Below are 19197 nucleotides of genomic sequence, written 5' to 3'. Positions count from 1 at the left end.
TTCTGTGGATTTTTTGCCAAATAAAAATGTATAAAAATACCGTTGCTGCTGAACTCAAACTCTTCTAGTAAAAGCAGGAAGCAAACACTTCAAAATCTTCCAGTGATGCTTCATAACCTGGTTTTGAGGCCAAAGTGATCGTAGCCGTGATCTATGGAACGTAATATTGACAGTATCCAGTCAAATTTTTCAGACTATGGAATTAGAGTAGAATAGAATAGACTATTTCCGTTGGAAGGGAAGAGATCATCTAGTCCAACTGCCTGACCAATTCACGCTGACCAAAAGTAAAAGCATGTTGTTAAGAGCTTTGTCCAAAGGCCTCTTAAAAACTGACAGGCTTGGAGCATCGACCACCTCTCCAGGAAGCCTGTTCCAGTGTTCGACCTCCCTCTTGGCAAAAAAATGTCCAGTATAAGCCTCCCCTGGCACAACTTTGAACAATTCTCACACGTCCTATCATTGGATCCCAGGGAGAAGAGATCAGCACCTCCCTCTCCACTTTGTTTAATAAGGTAAGGAAAAGTAATTTGAAGAAAAATACCTAAGACAAATCTATAGTAACTGAGCAATCATCAGTCAAGAATTAAAAGGAGTACTCCAATCTTAAAGCCATCCTATGTGTGAATTATAATACATTTATAACCAAATACATGTATCTTCATGTGTACTTCAGAGCAAAATGGATTCCAAAAAGTTCTTTACAGTGTGGAATTTCTTCTTATTTAGGTTACAAAATTTCAACACTTCCCAGTTGCACAATATTCTTATTTTCTTGTATTTAGCTCCAAAGAAAATTACTTCTATTATCCCCTCTCCCAACAGCAGCTCATTCTTTAAAAGGCCTTAAATATTCCTATTTTATATTTATACAATAATTTAAAAGCAAGAACATAATTTTGAGTATGGATGGCTAACATGTCTCAGCAAATAAGGATGAGGCTACTATCATTGTGCTGTAATCAACATTTCTAATGTTTATTCAGGCACCATAATTGTGATTTACTGTCTTGTTATATCTGTCATGTCATCTCTTAAAAATGAAAATAAAGTGTTTGGTGCCAGAAGTTGGCAGTGAATGACCATAAACAGAGAATTACAAAGTTCCTCAAAAACATAATTGTAACACAAAATCAAACCTGTTACTGTACAGAATAGAAACATGGCATTTTTCCAGATACAGAATCACAGAATGGAGGGGTTGGAAGGGGCCTCTGGAGATCATCTCGTCCAACCCCCCTGCTTGAGCAGGCACACCCAGAGCAGGGGGCACAGGAATGTGTCCAGGCGGGTTTCGAATGTCTCCAGGGAAGGGACCCCACAGCCTCCCTGGGCAGCCTGTGCCACTGCTCTGGCACCTGCACAGGAAAGAAGTTTTTCCTCATATTAAGGTGGACCTTCCTGTGTTCCAATTTGTGCCCATTGCCCCTTGTCCTGTCATTGGGCACCACTGAAAAGAGTCCAGTCCCATCATCCTGACACCCACCCTTTAGATATTTATAGGTATTGATGAAATCCCCCCAGTCTTCTCCAGGCTAAACAAACCCAAGTCTCTCAGCCTTTTCTCATAACAGAGGTGCTCCTGTCCCCTGATCATCTTGCTAGCTCTCCAGTGGACATACTCAAGTAGTCCACACCTACAACCTACAGATTTAGGAGTGGCAACCGTTAAACAAGCAAAAAAAAAAAATAGGGACAACGGGACAGAGAGGGAGAGGAAAAAAAAAAAAAAGAGAAAGAATGAGAGAGAATATGAGAGAGAACACTGTACTGCTTTCCAGGAGCAGTATATAACTTTACCAAACATAGACATGGGGATGTTGTCTCCATTAATTTTTATATCTTTTCTTTAGGAAAAAAACCATAACCCATTGCCAGTGTTGTTTTCCACGCTTGCTGCTGCCCTTTTGGGTTTTTCTGTATGTTGTCTTGCTCCCCTCCTTAGTGTTGTGGTTTGTAATCCTCCATTCAACGGCAGCTACGGACTGATGTTAGTCATCTACACAGCAACCTGTTGCTTCTTGTCGGAAACGAGACTAAATTCCTCAGGACACTTCCTCATACTTTGTATTTTGTGTCAGCACAGAATGGCCTTGTACCATTTGTGAATACTAGTGTAATGGAGGCAGGGACTGATAATAACGGTTTCAGTTAGCTAGAAGGAGAAAATTAGGGGAGGGTTAAATCATCTCCTTTTGAAGACTTCTCTCCATAGATTGATGGATAAGGCAGGAGAAATAGATTAATTCCTGCTTGCTGGACCTGGCTCCTGACCCATGTGACAACAGAGGCATTGTGGATCAAGAGCATGATGACTCAGGCTTACAAGGTCTGTTCCTCAGAGTGGTGTTCACATGAAACATGTATTTTATTTCCACTTTCCCACAGTACCTCATGCTTTTATTTTCTGTCAAGACAAGTTAGTAACTTTCTTGCTCTTGCTCTCTATTGATAAATAGCTCTCAAAATTATTCTAAAAATAGACTTGTTGGGAAGATTCCTAATGTGAATAACCCTGAATTGTAGCTTTCAGAGAAAAAAAAGAAAGAAAGAAAAAAGTTTCTTCCAGAAGATTCCTGTTATCTTTGTATATTCCTTTATGTACACTTTTCTATTTTCATCCACCTCCAACAAAAAGCTAAGAGAAACATTCAAAACAGCATACAATTCATTCCAGTAGATCCCAAGGGCCTTACAAAAATGTGATCCTGTGCTGTGCCATTTTGTTAAGAACAGATATTGACATTTCATTCCCTCTCTGATACATTGGCAGAAGCAAAAACTAAATGCAAGGCCAAAACTAATATGTTGAGTAATATCTTCCTCTATGGCTAGTTTAATTAAAGTCAGTATCCCTGCTGGTGGGTGTGGTTTAGCTTTCCATCAGTGAGGGTGAAAATATCATCCTAAGAAAGAGGACTGTAATTTGTTGATTGCGAGATGTGAATTCCTCAAAAGTCCTACTCGGGTTCTTTGTTCTTTCACAAAATGGGGTGCATAGAGGCTTGCATAGCCCTTTTGGACAGAAAATAACCATAGACCACATTAGCACAGGGAGTTTTATCCTTTTATATCATTAATGAACTCAGTTTCACTTTCTCTTCTTTGTGTTTGCAAGCTTTTGTGTGACAGCTGAACTCTTGGTTAATACAACGGGGACTGAGCCAGGAACCTCAAGAACTAAAACCTAAAATGCAACAGCTTGAGCTAAAAAACCAACCCTCTGTAGCTGGGAGCTGTAACGCTTGTATCCTCTGTGAATAACGTACTCGTACGTTGCAGTTGCTCTGACTGCTCAGCTCTGGTTTACCTTGCATAATTTCAAACTAAACTTTTTGTTCACATATTTATATTCAAATATTTTATTCATTTTTGCTGGGAGTTTAGCTTTTTGTAAATGGCAGACAAGCTTTTCAGATCAAAATGGCAAACACACATTAATGGTTTTCTTTCATTTCCAGTAAGGCTTACTCCAAGGATATGAGGCACTATTTAACTTCAGCTATGTAAAACAAAATCATAGAAACATAGAATCATTTAGGCTGGAAAGGACCTTTAAGATCATCAAGTCCAACCATTAAGCTGGCACTGTCAAGTCCACCACTAAACCATTTCCCTAAGCACCACATCTACATGTCTTTTAAATACCTCCAGGGATGGTGACTCAACAACTTCCCTGGGCAGCCTGTTCTAGTGCTTGACAACCCTTTCGGTGAAGAATTTTTTCATAATATCCAATCTAAGCCTCCTCTGATGCAATTTGAGGCCATTTACTCTTGCCCTATTGCTTGTTACTTGGGCAAAGAAACCAACACCCACCTCACTGCAACCTCCTTTCAGGTAGTTGTAGAGAGCAATGAGGTCTCCTCTCAGCCTCCTCTTCTCCAGGCGAAACAACCCCAGTTTCCTCAGCTGCTCCTCATAAGATTTGTGCTCTAGACCGTTCACCAGCTTCATTGTTCTTCTCTGGACATGCTCTAGCAACTCAATGTCCTTCTTGTACTGAGGGGCCCAAAACTGAAGAAAATATTCAAGACGTGTGTGCCCAACTGTGGGCCGGTACCTCAGATACCCTACAACATCTCAAATAGCAGTTCACAGCTATGCTTAGGTACCTGATTTATTCCCCTGACTATAGGAAATGAAGAGTGATAAGGGAATTAGCCACACTTTAAATCCTAATTTCATTGACATCACTAGCCAAACTGATTTAATTTTAGTTGTGCAGGTGCAGACCATTACTTTCCATGAGCCTTAGATTAACAAAAAATTACACCTGAGTAGACAACCTAGATAGCAAAGTATTTGCACATAAATTTCTTCTCCTTTCCTGGACAATGGTTACTATCAAAGATAGCAATGTATGATAATTTTTTAGTAGAAAAGATGACTCCAAGTAAGTTTTCCAGCTGGGCTCAAGCATTTTGTATGTTAAATAGCTAAAAAAAAGGAAAAGAAAAAAAAAGACAAAACAGTTGGCTCAGAACATGAATAAGTAGTGAATTGTGTAATTTTTAAGTTTGAAATTTTGCTGCTAGGAATAACTTTGTTTCTAATCAATAGAACAAAACCACATAGTTTTAAAAAGAAATGTACATGATTGCATTATACAGTCACACAATCTATGCCTGTGCAGTTCTGTTATGGAAAGCTGCTTTGTCTATTAAGAAACTGTATAGTGTCTGATTCAAATGCAATGAACAGAAGTCTGACAAATAGTGGAAGGACTGAAATCTCAGAGCTGTTCTCTATATTAAAGTTTAAGACTCTTTAAGAAGAGATCATGGCTACTTAGATTTTGGGGATTTTTTTACACTCCCTATAATACCATGCTCTTTACTATTTGATACAAAAATACTTCAAAGGAAAAGAAAAATGCATGTATATAATGTACACATTATAGCAAAACCAAAATAATTCATGTGTTTGTAAAAAGATTTATGAAAATATTTTAGCTTCTTATAATGAGCAAGTTTTCCAACAATTTTAAGAACATGATCATAAGCCCTTCTTAGGCTAAAGAATGTCTTAAGGAGCTTCTTAGCTGAGTGACAACAATGGAGCAAGACATAGTCATTTACACACTTCTAGTGGCAGATGAAAACCAGAAATAAATGGAATTCCCTTGAAAAATTGTTCTGTAAATACTAATTATGTATAATTGTAAACACCAGTTCTTCAAAGTCTCAATAGATTTATCTCCAAACTTATAACAAAAATAAAAGAGAGTATTTTATATCTAAGTTCAACTGTTTTCAAGAAAATAACAGCAATGGCAGTTTTCTCTGTAGATTAATATGCTGTTTCACTGAAAAACAGAATTGGTGTATTCCAAAATCACAAAGGCTCAAAACATCCACCAGCTTCACACAGAAAAATAGCAGGCTTGCAGAAGAGCCTCAGAGATTTCAAGCATTTAATTTAAACAGGCAATGTGTGTGTTGCTTTGCCTGTCACTAGAATCCATTGGTTTTATGCTGATACTTTCCATATTCAAACATTTTTAAAAATATTAGATATTATTCTTTTCCTTTCCAACTGAATTTTTATGGTTTTGTTATGTAAGTTACGCAGAAGATGACTCTTTCTGAATGTGCAGTAATGATAATAAATCTTCATAAATGCATAGAAGAAGAAGCAGGAACATCAATAAAAAGTACCTGAAGTGGAAAGAGTTTTGACAATAAACAAATATTTAAAAATTAAAACTAAACCAGCAGTCTCCAGTCAGACACTAACATGAATCGTTGATCAGACATATAACTCTCCATGTAATTGTTTCCCCCTTAAATCCTGCAGACGTAATTCAAGTCTGGAAGAAAAAACACTAAGATGTCAATCCCTACTGTGCTACCTAGGCTATTTCAGACTTTTGGAGTGTTTAAACTGAGTCATGTCTGATGAATTATTTTCTCTTGAGAAGCAGAAACCCTAGTGCTGGTTTGGCTGAGAAGGGGTTAATTCTCTTCACTGTGGTGACTGTGGTGGTCAGAGACCTTTCCAGCTTCCCGCGCTCTGCCGTGTGGGCAGGAGGCCGGGAGGGGAACGGCCATGGCGGGGGCGGCTGACCCCGACTGGCCAATGGCAGGTTCATCCCATACCACGTGACACCATGACCAGTACATGAAGGGGGGGCAGTTGCGGCTCAGGAGCGGCGCGTGCGGTTTGTTTCGGCGGTTCGTTCCCCCTCCACCCCCTGGGTTTCGAGCCTCTCGTTGTTCTCCTTTCCAATGCATTTTTGTTGTTGTTGTTTTTATTATTTTAATTATTAAACTGTTCTTACCTCAACCCACAAGCGTTACCCTTCTGATCCTCTCCCCCTTCCCACCAGTGGGGGAGTGAGGGAGCGACTGTGTGGGGCTGAGCTGCCGGCTAAACCACAACCACTCTCATGGCAACTGAGATGAAGACTCAGATCTCTGAAAGCCATGGATCTCAGGACCTTTCCACACTCAGAGCCACTGTGTGGTAGACAATGTAAGCTACCTTCTGCAGGTCTAGATGTCTGGTGGCCGTCACCCATTGGCTGCCTTCTCCCAACAGGCTGAGAGGGATGATGCAGGAAAGAGTTAAAATAATGATATTATGGTCGTTGTTATCTTACTGAGCCCATATGAATTTGCAGAAGATCTAGATTTTCCAGTTTCTCCACAGTCCTGCAACTGATATTTAACATCTTCAAAAGCCAAATACTAAAATTCTGCACCGAATACTATTTCTGCCTGATTCTTACTCCATGACTTAGAAACCTCTGGAAACTCCTCCCTTTCTGAGATGTTTAGCCCTCTAAACACTTTGGCAGCTGATCAAAGCTGACACCTCTCTGGAAAAGCAAGAACCATGTAACTCCCCAAATGGGCAGTTCTCTGAGCACAGATGGATGAACAAAATGTAAAGTGGATCAATGTTGAACATTACAAAGGTCCATAACCTGGGATACTCTTTAACTTCAGTGAAAACAAAAGCTAATTCCTTTGCTGAAAAGGAAACATTTTAGCTACATCAGATTCAATGACTGGAGGCAGGAATGCCACATTTTACTGATGTTCAGCCTGTGTGTAAAGAAGCTCACGTGCTCTCCTAACGGCTTTTTAGCCACCATCTATGACAGCATAACTCCTACCAAAGCATAAAAGTAAGTTGTCAGCTTTGCATATTGTAGGCTGAGCTCTTTCAGTTCTCTAGTCATTAGTACTGCCATTAGTACTTTTTGAAAAACTTACTATGTAATTGTGGATACTGCTGATCACAACAGATCTTTAGAAAATGTAGCCCCACATCTATTTGCTTCCCTAATGACTGACTTTCACATCATTCTTCTGCTGTCAATTTGCTCCTTAGAAAACTAGGGCTTTATTTATTTATTTAATAATTCTTCTGTGTGCTTAAGACAGCCTGACTCAATTGCCACTCAGTTTACAGAAAATTACACATTACGTGCTATAAATGGACACATAGAATATATTTCCCTAAGAATACAGAAAAGGAAAAAGAATAGTAAAAAGTAGGCTTTAGAAACACTTGTAAGCCACTTGTCTGTCCATACCAGCTGTTTGACACTAGCGCTCTCCCTGAAATCTTTTTAGACTGAAATCACAGTGATGCTCCTTCTGAAATGTTAATGTTTTTGTGACTAAGGCAAGACTAGATAATTCTCCCCTGAAGTTTTTTGAGCAGGCAGTTAGGTCCTTGCCAACACCAACAACATTTTGGACCCCTACAGATAATAGAGGAAAAGAACTCCCTTCTGTCTTGCTTTCAGGGAATAAACGCTCCTTGTGACTCACACTGTCTTACTCCTCTTGAATGCAGCTGTCTTTTTCTCATCAGAGTTCAAGTAAATTTACAAGGGTGCTTTAGTGAGAGAAAACTGAAAAGGCTGCTTATTCTCCAAGCTCACTATGTTGGCTTTTTTTCTGAGAAACACTCATTGTTCAGTAATGATATTCCCTGCTGAACTCTCAAATTGATTCTGGGGGAAAGACATGGAAGATGTTTTGAAGGTTAAATTAAATGATAGGTTTTGTCAGTGTGGTCTGTAAAGATCATAATGTGTTATTTATTTAGGGCTTTTGCTGGGACTGGGATTGTACAGTGTGGAATGTCCTCTCTGGAATATTTACAAGATTTGTCCCATGTGTTTGAAGCCAAACAACTCCACAAATCTGCTGTGGAGAGCCTGTGGCTTTCTGGCAGTCCATTAGGATATTGAAAAAGTGGTTATATACTTCTTATTTGGACATGATGGGCCATAGCCACTTCCCACCACCTAGGCTGAACTAAGCAAGCAAGGGGTCTTATCCTTTCTTTATCTGACACCATATCTCTAGCACTGTCTGACAAAGAAAGCTGATGTTAATTGCAGCTGTGTGTCCATTACTGGTGGTACATTGCTGAAGGTATCCTGCATGGGTGTCTGGAAAGGTGACCATATGGAACCTCAGGGGAAGAGGAAAGAGAAGATGACATGAAAACTAGGAAAGAACAAAACACCAACTTTATGTTACTCCCTTACCAGCACTGGGGTTTTTTGTAAGCTCACACAACCAGCACTGGCCAAGGTTGTGCTTTTTATGCTTTGGCAACACCCTGAATGCCCCATTGTGCCAGTCGGTATCATTTGTCACTGTCAGAGGAGCAGTGAAGTAGCACCTTTACTCCATCTTTCTCAGCAAACCTGCTTAACGATAGCTCAAAATGTATGCTACATATTTCTCACAGCCAGCCTGTTCCCTCAGAGCACCAAAGGACAACACACCTTTGTCTCTTAGTCACAGAGTGAGTACTTTGAAAGAAGAAGGCAGCTCATCAGCTTGTGTAAAACTGTTGAAGCCCAAGCAAGATCAAAAGAAGCAGAAAGCCAAACTTTTGGGTGCTCTCTTGGGAAGAAGGAAAACGTGGAAATGACAGCAGACATTAAAATACTGTATGTAGTGTTTTGCAAGTGAAAAAATTGACATTTCAGGTGGATTTGCAGTAGACGTGGTTAAGTATTACATAGATGATTGCAGAAAATATTTCAAATCAATGTGGCAAGTTTGCTATGCTCTCGTACATGAGTTGTAACTATTTTAATTTCTCTGTAACACTGGGTTATTGCAGCCATTTTGGATTGAGGCCTAACAGCTTCTTTAAATCTTTAATAACTGAAAACCTCCAATTCATTTACTGCTTTCCTCTGAAAATGGAACTTCAAAATATTTTAAACTGCTGTGGAAGAAACAAAATCCTTATGTGGAACTAATTTGAAATTTCATCTGTATTTTGCCAAGTTCTTGAGTACAATGTTTTACAACACGACCTGACAGTTGTACTCCAAGGATAAAGAAACATTTTGCTTAGAGCAACTGTGTAAGTTATCTCTCCAAACCACTTCATCTGTCCTTTTCCTACTGGCCCTAAATTTGTGTCAGGTAATATGGAAGTCCCGCAGTATTCTTTATAATCTGTTGGAGAAAAATAAAACCAGGGAAGAATCTTAACAATTATTTTAAGAGTTTTAGAGTTGCTTAAGAATTTGCTTCAAGCAAGCAAATTTGCTTTTAAAGAAGGAAGATGTTAAGTTGTATTAAAGAATATCATAGTGTACACAGGGAGCTGTACAATGTCTTTACACAAAACCATGATGCAAATTAGTAAAGAATATTCAGAGCCTTGTCTCAGGTATCTAGCAGTCTCAAGAAAAGCATTACTAAAGTGGAAGGACTCAGAAGACAGCCACAAAAAAGGATAGAAAATCATTATTAATATATTGAAAGTAGATTGGGAACTTCTTGCTGTATCATAGAACAAGAATTGATTTTACATGAGAAATAAAGGTAGGATATCAAAACAGAAAATGCTGAGACAAGAACTTAACTGAAAACAAAGAGGGAGCAGATGTTTATAAGTTCTCCAGACTGTTCCAAATTGTAATAATTTATAATGAATGTTGTGGAAAAGATATTGTGCCTTTTTAAAAATTAGAGGAAAAGAAGATAAATATATACATATTCTCTTACAGCCTCTGGTGTTGGTCACTGTAAAAAGATGGGTTTGTGAGTTAGAAAAACACAAAATCGTCAGACAAAATTGCTTCCAAAATTAAATGTAAATGATATAAAATTTGGCTGTTAAGGTTTGATGTAGTAAACTCAATTTAAAGACGCAACAGTTCATTGATCAAAGGGAGAGGAAGCCTTTTTTAGGGGATACAGTAGGACAAAGCACAAACACTAATAACCTAAGGAACTGCCTAGTGCTTTTTTGTTGGGTTGCTTTGTGTACCTACAGAGGGAAACGGAAAAGACAGATTCTTGAGACTTTTATTTCCCTGCCTAGTATCTACCCTTCAGTTACATGGAAACACAGAATTTAGATTAAGCTATTGGTGTCACCAAATCATGGATATTCTTTATGGTTAAGCTAAGACACTAACTCTCAGTACTCTAAAGTGCCTGATATAGTCATGCTCAAATTTTCAGCTGACATTAATGATAAAATGGCCATGAATGAGTGTACTGTTTTATTTCTGTCGCAGAGGATAGGTTTTATCTCTCTTCTTATTTCATCCTAAATGATCATTTCACCCACTGCTGCCTGATTCCTATCTGCTATCGGTGTCTGAGAGAGCCCATGGGAGCTGAGGACAGGTGAGACCTCCTGAGTAGAAAACTTATTCAAAATTTCTTTGTTTGACCACTGGATGACTGTCTGATCTATTGAAATTCAGCAAGAAAAGCAGTAGACGCTGCGAACACAGAAATGGATGCCAGGAGGGGTTTTTTGATTTTGGGTTGGTTTTTTTTGTTGTTGTTGCTATCAGTAGATTGGTATGCTAAGATAGTGTGGGACAACTACCCAGAGGCCAAGACAAAATTCAAGCTAATGTATTTTTACATCCAAACCCCTTGTTTGCTTGTTTGGTTGGTTGTTTTTTCCCTTCAAGGGTCTCCCAAGATTTAAAGATAAGCAATCATACACAGATACAAAGGAGAAAATAGGCAGCCTTGACAAACCTAACAGGCAAAGGTGAGACTCTAGTGTTGCTAGCATCACATGAAAAATAGGTGATGGTAGGAAATGGTGTCTTATAGTCATTTCACTGATGTTATTTAGTCCCGAAAACTCCATACAGTTTCAGTTCTTACCTTCAGCAATTTCAGTGTCTTCATTAGAATTGGTACTGTCATCCCTCCACTTCTACCACAAGAGCTTCAGGAAGTTGGTGTACCATAAATGTTACAGTTACTGTGATTCACACTTCTCTCCTTCCCACCTCCCTCTTCCTCCCAGTAGAGATATAGTATGTTTCTTAATAATAGGGACTTGAATGCAGGTGTATGGTAGCAAAAAATTCAGCTCTAATTTGGCATTCCACAGCTGAGGAATGTCTTGATGAAGGTCATTCTGAATCGTGATTTGTAAGGCTGACTGCAGAGCTGATATCTGCAGCATTTTAGAGCTTGAGAAGCCTAGTAAACTGACCAGGTAGATTATGCAGGCCTCTGAACAGAATCAGCAGATGAGGACTTGCAATAAATCCCAAGATGCAGTATGCTCTAGTGTTTTCTGCTGATTCAAAAAGCAGATGGTATGGCTGCTATTTGGTCTTCAGAATCTTAAGCAGACTGCTATGCTGTGAGTAGGATGTTATTCACTGTTACCTATTAAACTGGATGGCATTAGGCAACTCAGCAAACCAAATTTTGGTAGAAGTACTTCTATTTGTTTATGAGAAGTCCACGAACTAACACTCCTACAGCAGATGCTTATTCTTTTTAGATTGTTTACAAACCTTCCCAATGTAAATTACTGTCATGTGGTATAAAAAAGTTGGACTTTTTTATCCAAATACATTTAACTTTGTCATTGGCTACTGCTTATGTCTGATGGAGTAAGTGGGACAAATTTGAAGATCACGTGAAATGAATACTCACCTAGCATAGTTTTTTATAGTATCAGCAGAATCACCAGTGAAGCAAAACCATTATTTGACCAGCTCTAGAGATGACTGTATTTTCAAAAGATATTATTAAAAAATAATTTTTTGATCACTGGAAGTTTACTGTGATATCTGAAAGTAGGAGAAAAAAGATTTATTTTGGTTCTCTATTAAAATGTTCTAATCCTCAAATTCAAGCAGGAAATAAAATGAATTATATTTACTCATTACAACTAAAAAAGTGTTTTCATCAAAGTGATGAGGATTTCAGAAGTATTTGAATTCTCATCTGCATTTTCAAAATTTATTCTAAAATGCACTTATGAGTGAATTAATAACTAGTTCAAGTTAATAAAACAAATGTTAACTATTACATCTTTCCAAGTTATCATCACTTTTTATTTCAAGATACTATCCCTTTTTATTTCAAGATGGGATTATTTAAAAGTATTTGTAAATCCTTCCAGTAATTAAAAAAAATGAGTAAAGGTAAAGCCTTAGAATAAAGACCTGGTGACAACTGTATTACTGTAAATGATATTTCAGTTTCATTCCCTGCTTTGTCTCTGATCTACTTTTCATGCTTCATGAGGAACGACTTAAGCAGAGACCACATAGTGGCACTGGAATTTCTCAGGCAGCCATTTTCATTAGATAATTTTCAGCCAAGTGTAAAATTCAGCAAAGGAGCATTTAGGATTTCTGCATCTCACTTTTTAATCTGGGTATCCTTTATTCATCTGGTTTTCTAGATAGGAGGTGTCATTATTTGATGGCATTTGACAGAGTGATTTATGGAGTCTGATCAATCAGACCATATACCATCCCAGAAAACTTGAAAAAATATAGATGAACAGTGAAATCAGGATATACCAGTGCTTCCTGTAATTGTCTTGCATTGTAAAATTTGTCAGCTAGGACCTGAAATTAATATTGGGAAAACACAAGGTCAAGAAAACCTGCAGAAAGGTAGCTAGAATTTTTTATTACATAAATTCACCTTTGATACTCCAGAATTGTGCAACATTAGCACTTCAATGTCTTCCTCATTTTAAGTAGTTTCTTTCATATTCTGTGCCATGGCAGCTACAGACAGACTACAGCCATGGACAAATTGAGTCTATAGAGAGCTTCAGAAGCAAGTCTGGCCCTCATTCAAAACCCTTTGAAATGGATGAAAGGGTGTCTATTGACTTTGATGGACTTTGGCTTGAACTTTTTCAGCTTCTACAGGCAGTCTTGGCTTCTGATCATGACTCCAGATGATGTTCAAGTATTTTATTCAATTGCTGTTTATTTATATGTATTGAACAGCACTTGGAATAGGCCCAGGAATATAGGACTTCTGCTTTCCAGGATGGTGCTTTAACAGTGAATGCAAGAAAAGCAGCCTTTTTTTTTTCAATGCCTCTGAATTTTCTGTGATTTCCTGCACAGTGACACAAATTTTGCATTAGGGATATCTTCCGTCACACCAGAATTAGTCCGGGGTGACTGGACAAGTGAGGTCAGATGGAATGCTCATGGACAAAAGAGGAAAAGAATCACTGTCCACATCAAAATTACTTGTGCAACCGTTCAGGCTTGGGTCAAAACTGCACATACCAAGTTTGAGCAGAAAACAGTTTTCATTGCATTTCATTGGACTCCAAAGCTGCCTGACTGCGGGAAAAGACAGGACAGCAAGCATTATAAGGAACTGTCAGACCAAGAGCAAGGTACCTGGGAAATAACAGCTTTCTGCTTTAGAAAAGCTGAAGAGATGTGACTAAGTGTTTCTGTGATTTTAGGAGGTGAGACTAAGTCTTTGAAAGTTTGCAGCCTTTATCTCCACTTATGTGAGAGGAATGTGCTGATCTAAGAACATGACAAGAGGGACAAATGACCTACCACCCACTGCCTGAATCGAGCATGCACCTACAGGTCACCAGTCTTGTCAAAGAGATTTACATTGATGGAATATGAAATGGCATTGCCATCAAAACATATAAGATTATCTTTCCTTTGAAGAAAAGCAACAGCTACACTAACTTTGAAGTTTGAAGGCAGTAAGACAATTAATTCAAAAGTACTAGAAACAAATGGTGAAAGAAATTCAATGTTGCCACTAATAGAAACTAGCAGTTTCAAACCCTGAAAGATGGGCTTCTTATAACACTTTTCAATAACAAGTCCCCAGCTAGTGAACTAATTTTAGACCATAAGAATGGAATCACTTGAATAACCGTGTCCAATCCTCAAAAAAAGTGAAAGTTTTTCTGTTATACATAAATAGATTTTGCAGAACATCTACTCCATTTGCCATCATGAGCCACATACTATGTTCCAATATCCACAAATCACAGGAATAAAGCAGAGGAGATTGTGGGAATTGCATGAATTCTGTTAAATAAAACTTTGCAGATGATGTTAGAAAGCAGACTACACTCTATGTTACAGAAGAGCAAACTCCCTCCTCTGCTTTCAAAAGACTAAACAAGAATCTGGTTAATGGAGAAGTCAAACATATGAACAAAATACAGCAATTAAGCACTTGTGAAATTACAATACTTGTAAGGTTATCAAACTTGGGTCTTCTGCCTGCCTTTACCTCTGTCTTAACTTCAGCTTTCTTCAGCCTACATTAGCTTAACATCAGGATCTCAACTTTAGAATTTATTCTGAGATTTTTCAGAGCTCTGTTACAATCTCTTGCATAATTTTCAACTCTTTTTTTTTTATTGTTTTGGAGTAAAAGCTAAGCTGAGCTGTTACACTTAAAATATGTTAACTCAGTCACAAGTGGTCACATTCACTTCTTGAACTTCATTCTGAAATGCGGTCTGCTGTCTCGCTGCTGTACTGACCATCACTAACACTAACTAACTGAGTTTTATGAAGACAAGTGAATATATCTCTGGCTGACAAGACATCCTGTCACCCATAGAAATACAGAACATAAGTGTTAAAGCCTAGTATGATTATCCAGCTGATATCCTAGAAGATCTATTACTGCATAAGGATTAATAATTTAATAATGCTTATTTTTCTCACTAACACAAGGCATCCTTTGAAATGTAATCTGTATTAGTTACCCATGTCTCTTCTGTCTGCAGGTATGCTACCTAAGACAATGGCAAGACTGATGTCAACAATCACCTCAGAATTTTCAGCAAATATATAATGTATCTTTTCTTTTTTTAAAAGAATCTGCTATAACTATCATAAAACATGAATTGATAAATATGTGCTGATACTTCATCTTTGTTCAGAGAAACTTGAAGATGTCATTAACAATATTTAAAACTGAGAGGTATGGAAATCAGATACACATTACAACACCTCTCACATTATTTTCCCTCATAAAATTAAAATCAGTTGCAGATCTCCTAAAATGAGCCATCAGATTAACATTTTCTAAGATATCAGTGGTGGGTTCTCACACTGGAAAACTATTCCTCTGGCAGGACACCAGAATTCAAATTTGGCAGGCTGTAGTGTAGTGTAAGGTTTACTTGTTCAATCAAGCGTTCAATTAACTAACATGTCAGTATGTTGGTCCTTTGTGAGGGAAATAAAAGGCAGCTAAAGTGCATTGAGCCATCTGAATGGATGGTTGTGTAATTAATATTTGGTTTTAATTTATTGTAAGATGTCCAGATGCTCTGGAAATCATTTCCTGGGAAACCCTTAAAATAATTGACTAATTACTTACTACTAAAAACTTACTAGAGGACAGCAGGTTTTCCTCTGTGTGTGATTAGAATTGGGCAAATGATTCAGGATACCTTTTCAAAATTGGGTTTTTAAAATCTTTTTAAATTAATACATTGTTTACAATTATGACATAATTTCTGTGTAATTGCCTATTTGTTAAATATTAGGGTTTATCAATTATCTACAGTCTATCTAAGACTGTCATTGTTTATGGATCACACAGCATTCTCCAACTCAGTAACCCAAGGTTTATTAGCCTGATGTTTGACAAAGCAGTGGAGGTCTTCTTGGGAGACAAATAAGCATGTAATTTCAGGACAATTTTTTCTCAGTTCATCTCATCTTTGTAGCTACTACAGCAGTAGATTAATCCTAGTTATGTAAACAGTAAACAGAAAGAGAGAAAGGCATTTAAGTGTGATTTTATTACATGTGTGTTGAGATAGGATGAGTTGTCCTCTGAAAGCATGGTGCTCTACTGCTCAGGTCGGTAACTTAGACTATACATAAAACTTTTAGGTGAAAAAAATTGGGTGGGTGGCGGGGGCAGAATCAGTGCCCTTCGGTCTGTTTTTGTCCCACTTAACAACAGTACATAAATTACATAAGTACATAAATTAAGAGCATTGTTACTGTTACCGCTATAGCCAATGGAGATACAGGCATCTTCAGAGAATGATGTAGCTTGGACACCCCATTCCTACTAAGTACTGAAAAAGTCTATATTGATAATTGAAATCAGATGACTCAGATCTTTATGTAACAAAAGGTTGCATTTTGCCAAGGTCTTAGAGTAATTGTGATGCTTCTTAGCTAACCAAAAGAGAGGAGAATCCAGGCTGATTGGCTTTATTGCACATTTTATACTTATATTCCCTGATGACACTGACATTTCTAAACATCGTTCATTGGCTCATATGATACTACAGGCCCTAGTGGGAGGACCATTATGTGCTCCACTGTGCCATCTCCAATACACTATTTGGTATGTCTGGTAAGTCCTAGAATTGATTTTTTTTTAAAATATCCATTCCCTATTGCATTTGCATCATTCATTTACACATTCCCCCCACTCATACATTAGATGAAATGTCATTTGCAGAAGGATCATTCCCACTACTATCTCCTTGGTTTATTTTCCCTCTGACCAAAGTTGCATTTTTTTTTCTACCGCCTTCTTCCTTGTTAACAGTTAATGATCACACTCAATGTACAGATAATAGAGATGGCAGTATCCCTGTAGCAGTTAGCTGTGATCACACAGAGCTGTTGTCACACACAAATAGAATCATGGAATCACAGAATGGTTTTGGTTGGAAGTGACCTTAAAGATCACCTGCTTCCAACCCCCCTGCCATGGCTGGGGACACCTTCCACTAGACCAGGTTGCTCAAAGCCCCATTCAACCTGGCCTTGAACACTTCCAGGTACAGGCATCCACAGCTTCTCTGGTCAACCTGTTCCAGTGCCTCACCATAAACAAAAGTAATAACAGAGATCCCACAAGCATTCATGTACATAGATACATTTTTCTGAATGATAATGGAAACCTCATGAAGAAGGGGTATATTAGCTCATAAATCAGATTTAAGGAATACCTTTTCAGCCTCTACATCTTGCATTCAAGATATAGTGGGTCCATTTTTAAGGTAAACTGATTAGTAGCTACCTTTTTTACATGTAATACACTGGTTCTAAACTGTATGTTTAAAAATTCTAATATATTTAATGTTTAGTAGGATAGATATTGAATTCTATGCTTTGTAAGATTTATGTTACAGCTATGAAAGCTTTTTAGAATATGTCAGCAATATTTGCTAAGTTCCACTTCAGATGTCTTCAGCATTCAGTTTTGGACTAGAGTCTGTTTAGGGGTTTCATTTTCAGGTGGCAGAAGTTTGACATTGTTTGGAAAAAATAACCAGTCTGGCAGGTCTTGAGTGAAGTACTGAGAAGATGAGGCACAACAAATGACTAGTTGTATTTGTAAAACACTGACCATTATGAACAAAACTAATACACAACTAAGTGTTTAGTCTTTTTGAGCTATTCAGTCTGAAACTAGTGCATATAAGATTTGGAACGGTTAAAGAATATGATTTGAGAATATGAATATTAAACTCAAAATGGTACATTTTCCTTTTCCTTAGCACTGTGTGTTTCAGTAAAGCACACCTGAATTTTGAAAAAGATCTATGGATATTGCAAACCGAACTGCTCCCTAAATATCAATACAAATCTTATTCCTGTTTTGAGGAAAGAAGAAATCTATGACAGTCTGTAGCTGAACATGAAACAAATTCTTCCCCTGACATTTTATGTTCCTGCTTTATTTCCATTCACATTATCTTGAATATTATTTTTAGGAAAGTCATTAAAAGCTCAAAAGTATGTATGAGATTAAGGATTTCAGGAGAATGAAACTGAAGATAGGCTTTCGGTACTGATATCACTTGCAGCATACAAACATTTGACATTTCTATTGCTCTTGGGGTACATTATCAGCAGATAGTGAACTCAACTTTGGGTTGCTATGGATTAAGAAAAGTTGCTAGCATCCTGTGAAATGGAAAAGCAGAAGATTATCCTCTTTATTTAGCATACATATGCAAGCTTCTAGCATGCCAAAATTTAAAGGGTATCATTTCTATAATTGGTGCTTCTAACACAGTGAAAGTTTTATCTGCATGTTTCTGAGTTTATCTCTATACAAAGCATAAATATAACAGAACAGCCAGAGATTTCTGCTGAGCATGACCCTTTTTTAGAACCTTTTTCTTCTGCCAATCTTTTTTCCCTTATTCCTTCAACTTGAAAAAGAGATAAAGAAGTAGGAAACTCTTTTATAGTCCTCAGCTAGAGCTAATAGAACCCAGGCAATATTACTGCCAGGATGAATCTGCATATTAACTGACCCTTTGTGTAGCGGTCTAGCACTTGACACTCTTTTATATTGCCATAATTAAAATGAGTCAATGGGTCAATTAAAGTGAACTTTTCAATATTAAAGACCTTTGACTACACCTAACGGAAGAATCAATGGCATAAAGTCAGCACAGGCTAGAAATACTAATCCAGAAAGCCTGTCAGGTAGGCAGACATACCATGTAATAAGGTTTGAATTTAAAGCTAAAGTAGGGCCGTGTCATATTAGGAAATAAACTGAGTTCTACCATATAGTTCTATGATAAATATTAACAGGGCCTTGGATTCATCTAAGATGCCTCCGTTCAGTGAAGCTGTAGCTTAACACAAGCAACCTAAGGTTCTTAAAAGTAACTGTTGCTGACAGTCAGTCAGATATTTTAAATAGCAGTGATGTTATGGTGGTCCATGATTTTTTATATTGTATCTACTTTCAGTAGCAATAGACTTTTTTATTTATTTACTCCAATATTTTTTTTTTAATTAAAGGACTGTAGCAGGGCAGGTGAGTGAATTCTTTTTCTTCCACAACCTCTGGAAATTGCAGTATTTTCTGGGCAAGGATTCAGTTCTGACAGTTTCTGTAACAGTGATTTCTAGTGACGGACTTGTTCATGGACAAGGGCCTTATATCACCCACAGGTGATGAGAAG

This window comes from Phalacrocorax carbo, chromosome 3 (genome assembly GCF_963921805.1).
Source record: "Phalacrocorax carbo chromosome 3, bPhaCar2.1, whole genome shotgun sequence".
NCBI classification, from domain to species: Eukaryota; Metazoa; Chordata; class Aves; order Suliformes; family Phalacrocoracidae; genus Phalacrocorax; species Phalacrocorax carbo.
The sequence above is the reverse complement of the archived record's forward strand: the minus strand, read 5'-3'. Positions refer to the sequence as shown.